Genomic DNA, 11,539 nt, shown 5'->3' with positions numbered 1-11,539 from the left:
CGATACTTTTGGCGTTACTTTGCTGTGGAGGCAAGATAACCAACCCAAATCTTAGGTCAATCCAACTTCACATCTCACAGATAAAGATCAAAGTTTGAGACGACGATGACCACTTGGCAACCTTCGACGTGTTTGTAACGCCCCCCCCCCCCCCCCCCCAATATTTGATGTAGAACAGGGAGTCTGTTGTCTTAAAGATCTCTATCATTCTATGGAGGAAAAACAACAAATAAATACAAGACGAAAACGTTATTTTGACCTTCACCTTGCTCGAATGATGCAATCTTGGATATTCCTAGAAACGTCACACCATGAGTACACGTACTTGTTCAATACTCTCCGCAAGTGTCAGTGCGTGCACTCAAATACTTTGGAAGCTCTGCCCAATTTTATTCGCACAGCTTTCAGCTGCAAAAGGGGAGAATTCAAGGCCGATTACTCTACAGAGACTTCACCACTGGATACTGCAATTTCACTGCTGGAAATATGATCTAAACTATGACCCAGTGCGAGTTGATGCAGCTATCCGAATTCTCACAAACCAAGAGTCAATTATATATATAAATGTGCGTACTGCATATGATGCTAATAATACTAATAATAACCAAGTGTTTTACAAAGATGGAACAGCTGCATTGAAATGCAATGGAGATACAGTAGTAATGAAATCGATAGAGGAAGTGGAGGCATGACACGGAGAGCCACGCTGTCGCCAACATTTTTTTCACAGGTGAGAATGAAATGTGTTTTCCGAAAATCGCATCTGAGAAAATTATTACATCCAACAGGAATGAACTCCGGGAAGCGGTAGAATAACTCGGCATACACAACGTTGTAAAGTAGAGCTTGACAAAGAGGGAATACGAATGCAATGTACACGTTGACTAAACGATTTACATTGTTTAAAGGGCACAATTGGAAAACGCAGCAGGCTATGCTATCCGGACAAAGTGTTGGCGTTGCTGTGTTGGCAGTGGTACACATGTACACATAACAAAACAAAATCATGTACGTGCTCTGGAGGACCATTGCCTGAAACGTCAGCTATTATATATGATTTACTTTGAAAGCAGTGCTGTTGATGAATGTGTTACGTTTTATGGATAACTAGGGCAATTATTGAAGTCAAACCAGGATCATAATTACGAAGTTAAGATGCAAATGAGAGCAGGTGAGGGTGTTGTTTTTGGGGGGAAATGTAACTTAAAAGATGATATTCCAATGTGCGTGAAGAGGAAAGTTTGTAATCAGTACACATAACCTGCCATGATAAACATATGGATCAGAAACATGGACGGAGGACATGCTTTTTCGTGGTCGAGACTAACAACGGAGCAGTAGCCAAAAAGGGAGAGTGCACACAATTCCTGAGTGGACGATCGCCGTCGAGACGGAGTGACGAGACCAGCTCAGTCGCATGGGGGGAAATCGTGGCTTTGTGAAACAGCGAGCGTTCACCTCAGCTTGCGCATGCCTTTACTTTCATATGGTTATAGACCGTGACTGATGATGATTAACTTTTTATTAGAGTTTAAACGAAAGATGACAAATATTCAATGATATGTTTTTGTTCACCTCAAATCCTGCTGTTGTAAAAAAAAACATAACGCCCAGATATATATGTAAGTATATTGAACTTATGTCACACCGTATGTAGCCAACCATGCTAATCAGAGGTGCGGGTAAGGACAACAAACTAAACACAAAAAGCAGTCCTAAATAAACAAGTTTTTAAACTATATTTAAAAGTGCATAGCTCCAGTGACTTCCTAATAATATATACATGTACAAAACAACAAAATCAATACCTAAAATCTTCAACCCCATATGAATGTTTTCTATCATAGCCTTCTACTGGCCAGTGTTTACACAAAGTACACCTCCACCTGCCGTACTCATCAAGGAATGCCCGCGGTAATTATTATGTATATATATTATCTTTACTTTATCTCGGTACACATTAGCCCGTGCTCCCCACTCCCTGCCCCAAGACCTCGGGTCTTCCCGCTCACCACCTGCTCGCAAATAGTTTCAGTGAATCCGTCACTCCAGGCGAGACAACTGCATGCAAATGGCGTGTCAGAGGTCAAGCCGAGGTACACGGTGGCGAACATTCTGTGTACGGCTTTGAAACATTTTCCTGAAAGTGACTTTTATGCGACTCTTGACTTGCGATTCCACCTCAGCCGGGGGTTCTCAACCGTTTTGGTACGGCGGCCTCCCAATCGAGATCACTGGTCTCCATGCCTCCTCCCCTCACCCCACCACCCAACCAGCCCCACTCATTGGGGGGGTGAAATATTGACATTCAATAGCTTCACTGGCTGCACACAGAACGACACGTGTTATGATATCCCTCCGATAAACTCCGCGAGGATCAATCTTGATAGCGTGTTGAATGGTAGTGAGTAGTTTCTCCTGCACGGTATGCAGGCCGTGGCCTGAACCCCACCCCCAATTAAAATACTTTCATGACTCCATATGGGGGCACGACCCACGGCTGTGAGAACCTCTACACTAATCTGCAATTAAATTATTCATTAATCGCTTTGTTTGGTTTATATACGGAGTTACGAAACACACCTTAGACACTGCCACTGAAGTGTTAATTTATGTAATTTTGTGAGAAACTTAACATTTTGTTATTCATGTAAAACACACTATAAATTCACGAGTGCAAATTCAAGTTGAACAACTATACAGTGCAATCTACACATGTTCACATTTTCAGGGATAGCAGCGTGTGTATATATATCCGCCCAATTCATATGTCCACCAATATCTCAGTGCACGGCGAGTCGCGGATATTTTACATCCAACCACAAGAAAAACATTTTTTGTGTGCAAGCTAGAACGAATTACACGAACCTAACGTGCGTACGCACCACAGCAGGCGCATCAGAAGGAGGAGGAAACACATTCCAACGCTAAAATGATCAATATAAACTCGCAAACACGCAGCACATGTCCACACACGACTTTGCCAATGGGGCTTCAAATAAAACCATGCCTGCTGCATTATGTACAATGACAAGGAGGAATGCAGCGACAGGATGGAACTTTGCCGGCGGGGGCAGAAGAGAGAAGGGGTTAAAAAATGGATTGGGCGTGGGCGGGGGGGGTGATTTTTTTTTCCTCCTCACCTTCTCGTTTTAATCCCCCCACTTGGCTTGGAGCATCTCGCCTTGTTACTCTCTATGGCCACGACGAGAGCACTTTCACCTCCTGCGGAACCCCCAACCGCCACCCACCCTCGTCGTTGCCCTAGCAGCCCCCTCCCACCCCCCAACCTTCCACCCACGCCACACAAATCGCATCTCACGGCCGTCACCCGGCACCGCGGGCCCCACCCCACAAAAGCATCTAGAGGTGTGCGCCGCCCGTCCCGTTACGCACACGCACACGGCTTTGCAAGCTGCCGTAACCGCTTCGTGACATTCCAAAGGGGGAGGAGGGGTGGTGGCCGAGCCGTTTCGCTTAGCTTTTTTTTTTTGCAGAAGCAATATAGCGGGACATTTAAGTGCTGGACTTATTAAGCTGTCAAAATACTCGCTCGGGGGTGAACATGGACGCATGATGGGTTGCGCGGTTCGAAAACTCGCAGCCCAAATGCTTATTAAGGAGGCACTGGCTGGCCAGATGGATTTTTAATTTTTCCCGCCATATTTTCTGGATGGTCCACTTGCGGATGGTCACGCGTTCACTGTTATACTTTTTGCGTGATAGGATGAAAAAAAAAGGTATGTTTGTACAGGCGTCCCTCGCTCGCATAACGCGTAACATGCGTTCCAGAAAAACATCGCGTGAGTCGAATCGCGCAGTATGAAGCCTGTTTTTCCATAGACATACGTGTTATAAGGAGGCTGGTGCGTTAATGAATAACTAGTTTGAGGGTTGAATTTTGCAGTCACCCCCAAACACTTCCCAGTGGATGATATAATTTCCCAGGTTGACGTCGCCCTCAACGATTTGAGTCATATGCCAGCAGAAGTGGCAAGAAAAAAAAACGCTAAGAAACCCATTAGTAACATCAGCAGGGACGAGCACTCTGAACTTGCTCAATTGAAAAAGAGAGATGACATTGTCATCCTTTCAGCCGACAAGGGCAATGCCATGGTCATCATGGATAAAACCACATACAACAACAAAATCCAGGACCTTCTTAATGATGGCAGTTATACCAAATCAATAAAGATCCTACCAATTGCCTGGCTACAAAAACCAACAATACCATCACTAATTCGACTTCTCTAATCGAACTGACCAAGCAGCTCTCTCTAAAACCTTCGGCTGCTAGACCACACAGATTTTATGGCCTTCCAAAAAATCTATGAAGAAGGTTCTCCACTCCGTCCTATCGTTTCTACCATCAACTCACCTACCTACAAACTGGTCCGATTTCTGTCTGAGACCCTGCTTCCATTCACGGGAAAGACCACCTCAGCAGTACTTAACTCAGCTGACTTTTTATATTCTTAGTTTTTTCGGTAAAGTCACGTTGAAGAGAAACAACAAAATAACAAAATATATATATAAAACAATCAAAAATTCTCACGACGTTTCGACCATAACTCAAACGGTCATCATCAGGTGTGTCGGTTTGCATAAATTTATTTTTAAAACGGCACATTTATTTATTTATAAAAAACGTTGGTGTCACGCGCAGCGATTGGCAGTTTGCCCAGGACTAGTCCATCTATTTTTTTTGAAAAGAGGAGGGGGGAGACGAAATTTTTTATAATGTATGCTGTCTGAAAGCCACTGTAAGCGTGAACAATCAATCAAGAACTGAAATGATTTATCAAATCTTTCCACTGATTGCTAAGATAGAATCCATCTTCTCGGTTGAAATTGTCTCTGTGCTTGTATATGTGGATAGCCTCATGAACGAATCTCTCATGGAAGCCAGATGGCTTACAAAGAACCTCCGTCTTGAAAAGTCAATGGCATGTGAGCCTACTGAATTAGAACAATGATCTGCTACGGCCTAGGTGTTGGTCCTACCGTGTTTAAGGTCTGCTTTATGTTCACGAATGCGGTCCGAGACATGGCGTTTGGTTTCTCCAATGTAACTACTACCACAGAGGCAACTTAGTCTGTAGACACCAGGGTATTGTATGTCCGGAATCACATCCTTTACAGACGGAACCAGATCACGGATTTTATGTAATGTGTTGAAACGGACCTGGATCTTGTGTTTATTCAAGATTTTGGAGATCTTTTTTGTGATCCCAGCAATGTAGGGTAAAGTGATAGTTTTGAAAGGCTCCTCAAGAGGGTTCTTCTTCATGGTTTGAGTGATAGCTTTGCGGATTGTATAGTCGGAGTAACCATTAGCCCTAAGAGCTTGGTGTACGTGCTTGAGTTCACTGCTTATGTGTTCCTGGTCGGATATGCATTGGGCTCTATGATACAGAGTCTTGATGAGAGAATTCTTCTGTGATGGATGGTGGTGGGAATCCGGTTTCAGATAAGCATCCGTATGGGTAGCTTTCCTGTAGACAGAGTGGCTCATTGAACCATCAGGTCTCTTTTTAATTAGGACATCCAAAAAAGGTATCTTGCCATCTATTTCGACTTCCATGGTAAATCTGATGGCTGGGTGTATGGAATTGATGTGGTCGAAGAATTGGTCTAGAGCAGGCCGGCCATGTGGCCATATGACAAAAGTGTCATCCACGTACCTCTTCCATAAGGTTGGGCGCAGAGTGGCAGTCTGGATGGCGTCAGTCTCAAATTTCTCCATGAAAATGTTAGCTATAACTGGAGAAAGGGGGGAGCCCATTGGGGTGCCCTCAGTTTGTTTGTAGAAAGTTCCAGATTATTTGCTTGTCAGCTTCGATGTAGTCTCTCTGTTCACCAAGGTACCTGTACCTGACACCATAGCAATCATTGAAGGCTTAGTCCAACAGGGACTTAATCCTGATGTACCAACTTTGGTGAGGCACTGCTTTACCAACACTTACTTAATCTGGAATGGTAAATTCTACAAACAAAATGAAGGTATGCCGATGGGTTCTCCCTTATCACCAGTGGTAGCAAATGTTTTCATGGAGAAATTTGAAACAGATGCCATCCTGACATTCACTCTACATCCTTCCCTGTGGAAGAGATACATAGATGACACTTTCGTCATCTGGCAACATGGCCAGCCAGCACTGAACCAATTTTTCAACCACATCAGTTCTATATACCTGTAGAGGTGTTACGGGAGGGGGACACGCCGTCGACCATGACTGCCTGTTGACGTTCCGTGCTATGCGGCAAACGGAAGATCCTTGGGCATCATCGGTCAAATCCGGGCAAGAATTTGTATTGGCGATATTTAACTATCAGGACCAGTCTTGGTTTCATCCTCTCTCGCAGTCCCATATTTGTTTGGAACGGATTTTTTGGCTAAAATGCCGATTAAGATCCTCATTGATCAGGGCTGTATTGAACTTCATTTGGGCCGCCACATTGCGTTTTTGGTTTCCCCCAGCGGTATACGCACAACCGCTGCGACTGTACAAGCAATGGCCACTCAGACGATACATGTACCGCCTGGGTCGCAAATGTTGCTTCCCCTGCGGCTGCGAAAACCTCTCGGCATAGGGGTAGCACCGCATGGGGTCCTCTTGGGTCCATCGAACGGAGCAGTGAAGGGGCTGGAGTTGTTGGTGGCTCAGACGATAGTGCGAGCAGACGGGGATCCCTTCATCATGGTTCTAATTGCGGGTTCTCGGACGGCCGTGGTCCCACAGGGGACCGTGCTCGTTCACGCAACGGCAGCACCAATGGGAGAGCCGGTGATTGGGCATGTGCATACCAGTCCCGCTCCACTTCCAGAACTAAGCCGGGATCAGGGGTGGTTGGATTCACTTTTGTTCTGAACCCAGTGACCTGTCCGGTTCACAACTTGCTGCACTACGCACCCTGTTGCTTGAATTTTCCGACGTTTTTAGCGACCGCAAATATGATATCGGTTGCACCGACTTGCTACGTCATCATATTGACATGGGTGACGCCGCCCCCATCCGGCAAAATCCTTTTCGGCTAAGCCCCGCCGAGAAGGAGCATGTCAAATCGTCTGTTAATGACATGCTGTCAGCAGACATCATTTCCCCTTCCACCAGTCCATGGGGGGCCCCCATCATGCTCGTCAAAAAGCACGATGGGTCTCTGAGGTTTTGCGTAGATTTTCGTCGCCTGAATAAGATCTCTGTGGCCAACGCATATCCACTCCCCAGAATGGACAAATCATTGGACGCCTTGGCGGGGGCACAATATTTTTCTCCACGTTAGACCTGCTATCGGGATTTTGGCAAATTCCCCTGGGCGAGGAGTCAAAACCCAAGACCGCTTTTAGAAAACCCGTGGGCCTATTCCAGTTATATCGGTTGTCCATGGGACTCCACTCAGCTCCCGCGACATTCCAGCGCTTGATGGAATTGGTTTTGGCCGGTCTCCAATGGGATACCTGTTTAATTTACCTGGATGATGTCATTGTGTTCAGCCGGACGTTCGAGGAACACCTCGAACGTCTACGGGCAGTATTCCTAAAAATGCGGTCCGCTAAATTAAAGTTTAAGCCAAAGAAGTGCCACCTCCTCCGGGAATCTGTGCAGTATTTGGTGCACATAGTGAGTCGTTCAGGTATATCCACTGATCCCACTAAAACTCAGTGCGTCAGCTCCTGGCCTATGCCCACTTTGGTCAGTGACGTCCGTAGCTTCATAGGGTTTGCCTCATACTATCGGTGGTTCGTCGCACAATTTGCCACCATAGCCAAGCCCCTCCATGCTCTGACGGCAAAGGGCATAAAATTTTGCTGGGGTCCTGAGGCAGAGGCCGCCTTCCCTCCCTCAGGGACGCCCTCGTGAGTGCTCCGCCCCTGTGTTACCCTGATTTCACTGCTCCCTTTCTGCTCGACACGGATGCCAGTAACACCGGCATTGGCGGAGAGCTCTCGCAGGTCGTTGGAGGAGTCAAACGCGTTACCCGTCACGAACTATTGGCTATCGTTTTTTTTTTATTCAACAGTATCGGCCGTATCTCTACGGGCGGCACCTCACTGTCCGTACGGACCACGCGGCATTACAATACGCACTCCGTGTTGACCAGCCATCGGGACAACTGTCTCGATGGTTGGAAGTCCTGCAAGACTACCAATTCACGACCACTTACCGGAAGGGTGTTCGCCATACAAACGCTGATGCCCTGTCGCGACTGCCCATCAGCAGGGAATGGTGGAGCGGCTCCACAGGATGCTCACGTCCATGCTGTGCCATCAGGTGTGCGAGTCTCAGGTGGATTGGGACCTCCAAATCCCGGGTGTTCTTGCCGCCTATAGGATGGCTCCCCACGCAGCAACTGGGTATTCCCCCTTCTTCCTGATGTACGGCAGGGATGCTGATCCGCCCGTGGATGCCCAGTTGGGGATTTCGGTGCCCCACCCTAAACCCAAGTTGGCCGATCATGTCAAATTCAACCTTTTGAAATTGGCCGAGGTACGGGAGGCTGCGGCACAGCATTCAAGCTCTCACCAAGTGGCGAACGAGCAGTTGCATGCACACTGCACACACACCCACGAGTGGAAATCTGGCAATAAGGCCTGGCTACACTGTCCGCAGGTACCGTTGGCAACATCCCCTAAACTGCTGAAGCCATGGAGAGGGCCGGTTGAGGTTGTGCAGGTCGCACAGCCCCAATGTGTTTGGATTAAGTGGGGGAAACGGCTATGGTATGTTCACCCCTCACGACTGAAACCGTTCATTTCACCGCATACCTACCATGGATGTCCTGGGGGCCGAGCATGTGACGTGTCCGTCGACTCGGGGAATGTGGTACCGTCGCCTGATCCTCACATGCCACTGCCTGTTCCACTTCCAGGCACACCGGAATTGATGGCTGCCAAAACATATCGGCCACCGGAGCTGGACAATGAACATGGAACCAGGCAGCCCACACCGTGCCCGCAGGGGCTGCCTGCCTCAACCCCCAGACCACCATTCCCTGCCCCGTACGATGGGCCAGCCAGTCGGACTCGGGCTAAATCACGCCGGTTTTTGTGAGGGATGGTTGCTCACTGTCCAGGCGTTCTTCTCCTCACGAACTACGCATCGGGTCTGTCGTGTTGCTTCGCAGGTTCCGGTGCCGGGGGGGATATATATATATATTTTTGTATATATTGTGTATAGTGTCTATTTGTACAGGTGGGTTGGGGTAATTCGTTGTTGTTGTTGTTCTGTTCTTGTTGTTGAGGCACATGAAATTCGGGTTCTTGTTAAACTTTTTTTATTTTTTTTGATGAGTGTTGTTGCAGCTGGGACATCTGCGGGCTGTACAGGGGGGGGGGGTGGGGAGGGTGATGTAAAGGTGTTACGGGAGGGGGACACGCGGTTGTGGGGCGGTGGCCGCAAACACGTCCCCTACGGCCTCCACCCTGGGGGGCTGTGGGGGACGCTGTGATCCCTCCCAGCCCCACCCCTCAGTGAGGATCTGTATAAAAGGGGGGGCCCGGAGAGCTGAGGGGCAGTTTAACTCAAGCAAGATGAAGAGCCAGTGAAGAAAGAAGATCAACTAGCTAGACCCTGGAACTACTTTGGCCCGCTGTCCTTTTGAGGGCCAGGCAAAGCAAGCCAGGGTGCGACACCAGAGCCATGAGGCCCGATGTCCTTTTGAGGGCCGGACTCGTGTGGCTGATGATCGGGACCTGCGCCGAAGCTGGACCAGATCAGATAGCCTCCTGAGAGAGGACTAGGATAGAGGGAACCAGAGGCCGTTACCTCTTCAAGTATCAAATTAGCCACTGTAGAGTGAAGTGTCTGTAGTAAATACGTGTTGCCTCCAAAGAACAGTCTCCGTCGTTAATAAGGCCACTACACACCCATCCATAAAATTCACCATGGAAGTAGAAAATGATGGAAAGCTACCATTCCTGGATGGTTTGATCGAGAAGAGGCTTGATGGCTTGTTTGGACATTCCGTCTACAGGAAAGCCACCCACACAGATTCCTATCTAAAGCCTCACTCCCATCACCTAGCCAGTGAACTGGAGCATGTACACCAAGCCCTCAAGATGAATGGATACTCAGACCGCACAATCCGCAAAGCTGTATCCCCAACCATGGGGAGATAACCATCTGAGGACCCAATCAAAACCATTACCTTGCCATACAATGCAGGTGTTACCAAAAATATTTTCAAAATCTTAAACAAACGCAAGATCCAGGTCTGATTCAATACAGTACACAAAATCCGTGATTTTATCCCATCTGTGAAGGATGTCATTCCTGACATGCAATACCCTGGTGTCTATAAACTAAGTTGTGTCTGCGGCAGCAGTTACATTGGGGAAACGAAACGACATGTCTCGGACCGTGTTCGCGAACACAAGGCAGATTTGAAACAAGCAGAACCAATATCTCTGCCATGGCTGATCATTGTTATAATGCAGTGGGCCCGCACGATATTGTTTCTTCCGAGACAAAGGTACTCTGCAAATCTTTGGGCTACCATCAAATATTTGTCCATGAAGCCATCCAGATATATAAACACAGAGACAATTTCAACCAAGAAGATATGTATAAGCTGAGCGATCATTGGAAGGACGTTATTAACCAAGCAAAGTCGTAACTTGCTGTGGTGCTTCCATTCTTCCCTGTTGTTTGGCTGTTATCTCCGACTCTCTGAGTTGCATTGCCCTGTTATGTGCCTCTGCATTAACGGGCTGGTGTCTCACTAACATGGCCACCTCTGCTCCCTTAGCCTCGATGTATTGATGGTTCTGGCTGTGTGATGGACTTTGTGTCTCACTGGCGCGACCACCGTTGCGGTGGTTCTCTTGCGTGGACGTGCTTGCCTCACAGCGAGTTGGCAGCACCTCAGCTTGTGCTACACATAGACATGCCTTTAACTTAATTCCCCTAATCTCCCTGCCTAATCTCTCCCATCAACATAGTGCTAATCTCCCATTAACACTGCTGTTGTGCACATATGCAGGGGCGATACTCTTATGCGGTGGCGGAAGCTCATTTCATGATAATCTCTCTCCCTAATCTCTCTCTCCCTAATCTCCCTCATTAACACAACTGACATGCTTGCGTGCGGGGATGGAATTCCTTTCCAGCTCAGACCCCGCCTGCTTGCCCTTAGCCACATATATAACCTCTTGTTGTAACAGCTCTCTTGCTGTGTTCTTCCTGGTTCAGCAGTTCCACTGCTGAATTATTTTTTATTGAGCGCGCAACTGTGAAACTCATAGTGTAAGTGTCATGTATGTCCCGAAAGGAAGAATTGCCTAACTGCGAATTAGCACTATGGCGAGGCGTGTAACGTGAGGAGCGCCTGTATGTATATAAAACACAAATGCATTGGGGAATTTCAGGAATTTTTTTTTAGACAAGCTGTTGAGATCGGCAACGCTCTTAACCCTTTCCCATTCCGATGACGTACGTGTCCGTTATCGGTTTTATAACTAATAAAAATAAAATAACTTTAACGATACGTCTTCATGTTGGAAGACGTACCGAGGCTCCAACAAGGCCATGTGGCAGGT

The sequence above is a fragment of the Petromyzon marinus genome, chromosome 17 (assembly GCF_048934315.1).
Source record: "Petromyzon marinus isolate PM22_M1 ecotype Great Lakes invasive population chromosome 17, UKy_Petmar_22M1.pri1.0, whole genome shotgun sequence".
Classification (NCBI taxonomy): Eukaryota; Metazoa; Chordata; class Hyperoartia; order Petromyzontiformes; family Petromyzontidae; genus Petromyzon; species Petromyzon marinus.
The sequence above is the reverse complement of the archived record's forward strand: the minus strand, read 5'-3'. Positions refer to the sequence as shown.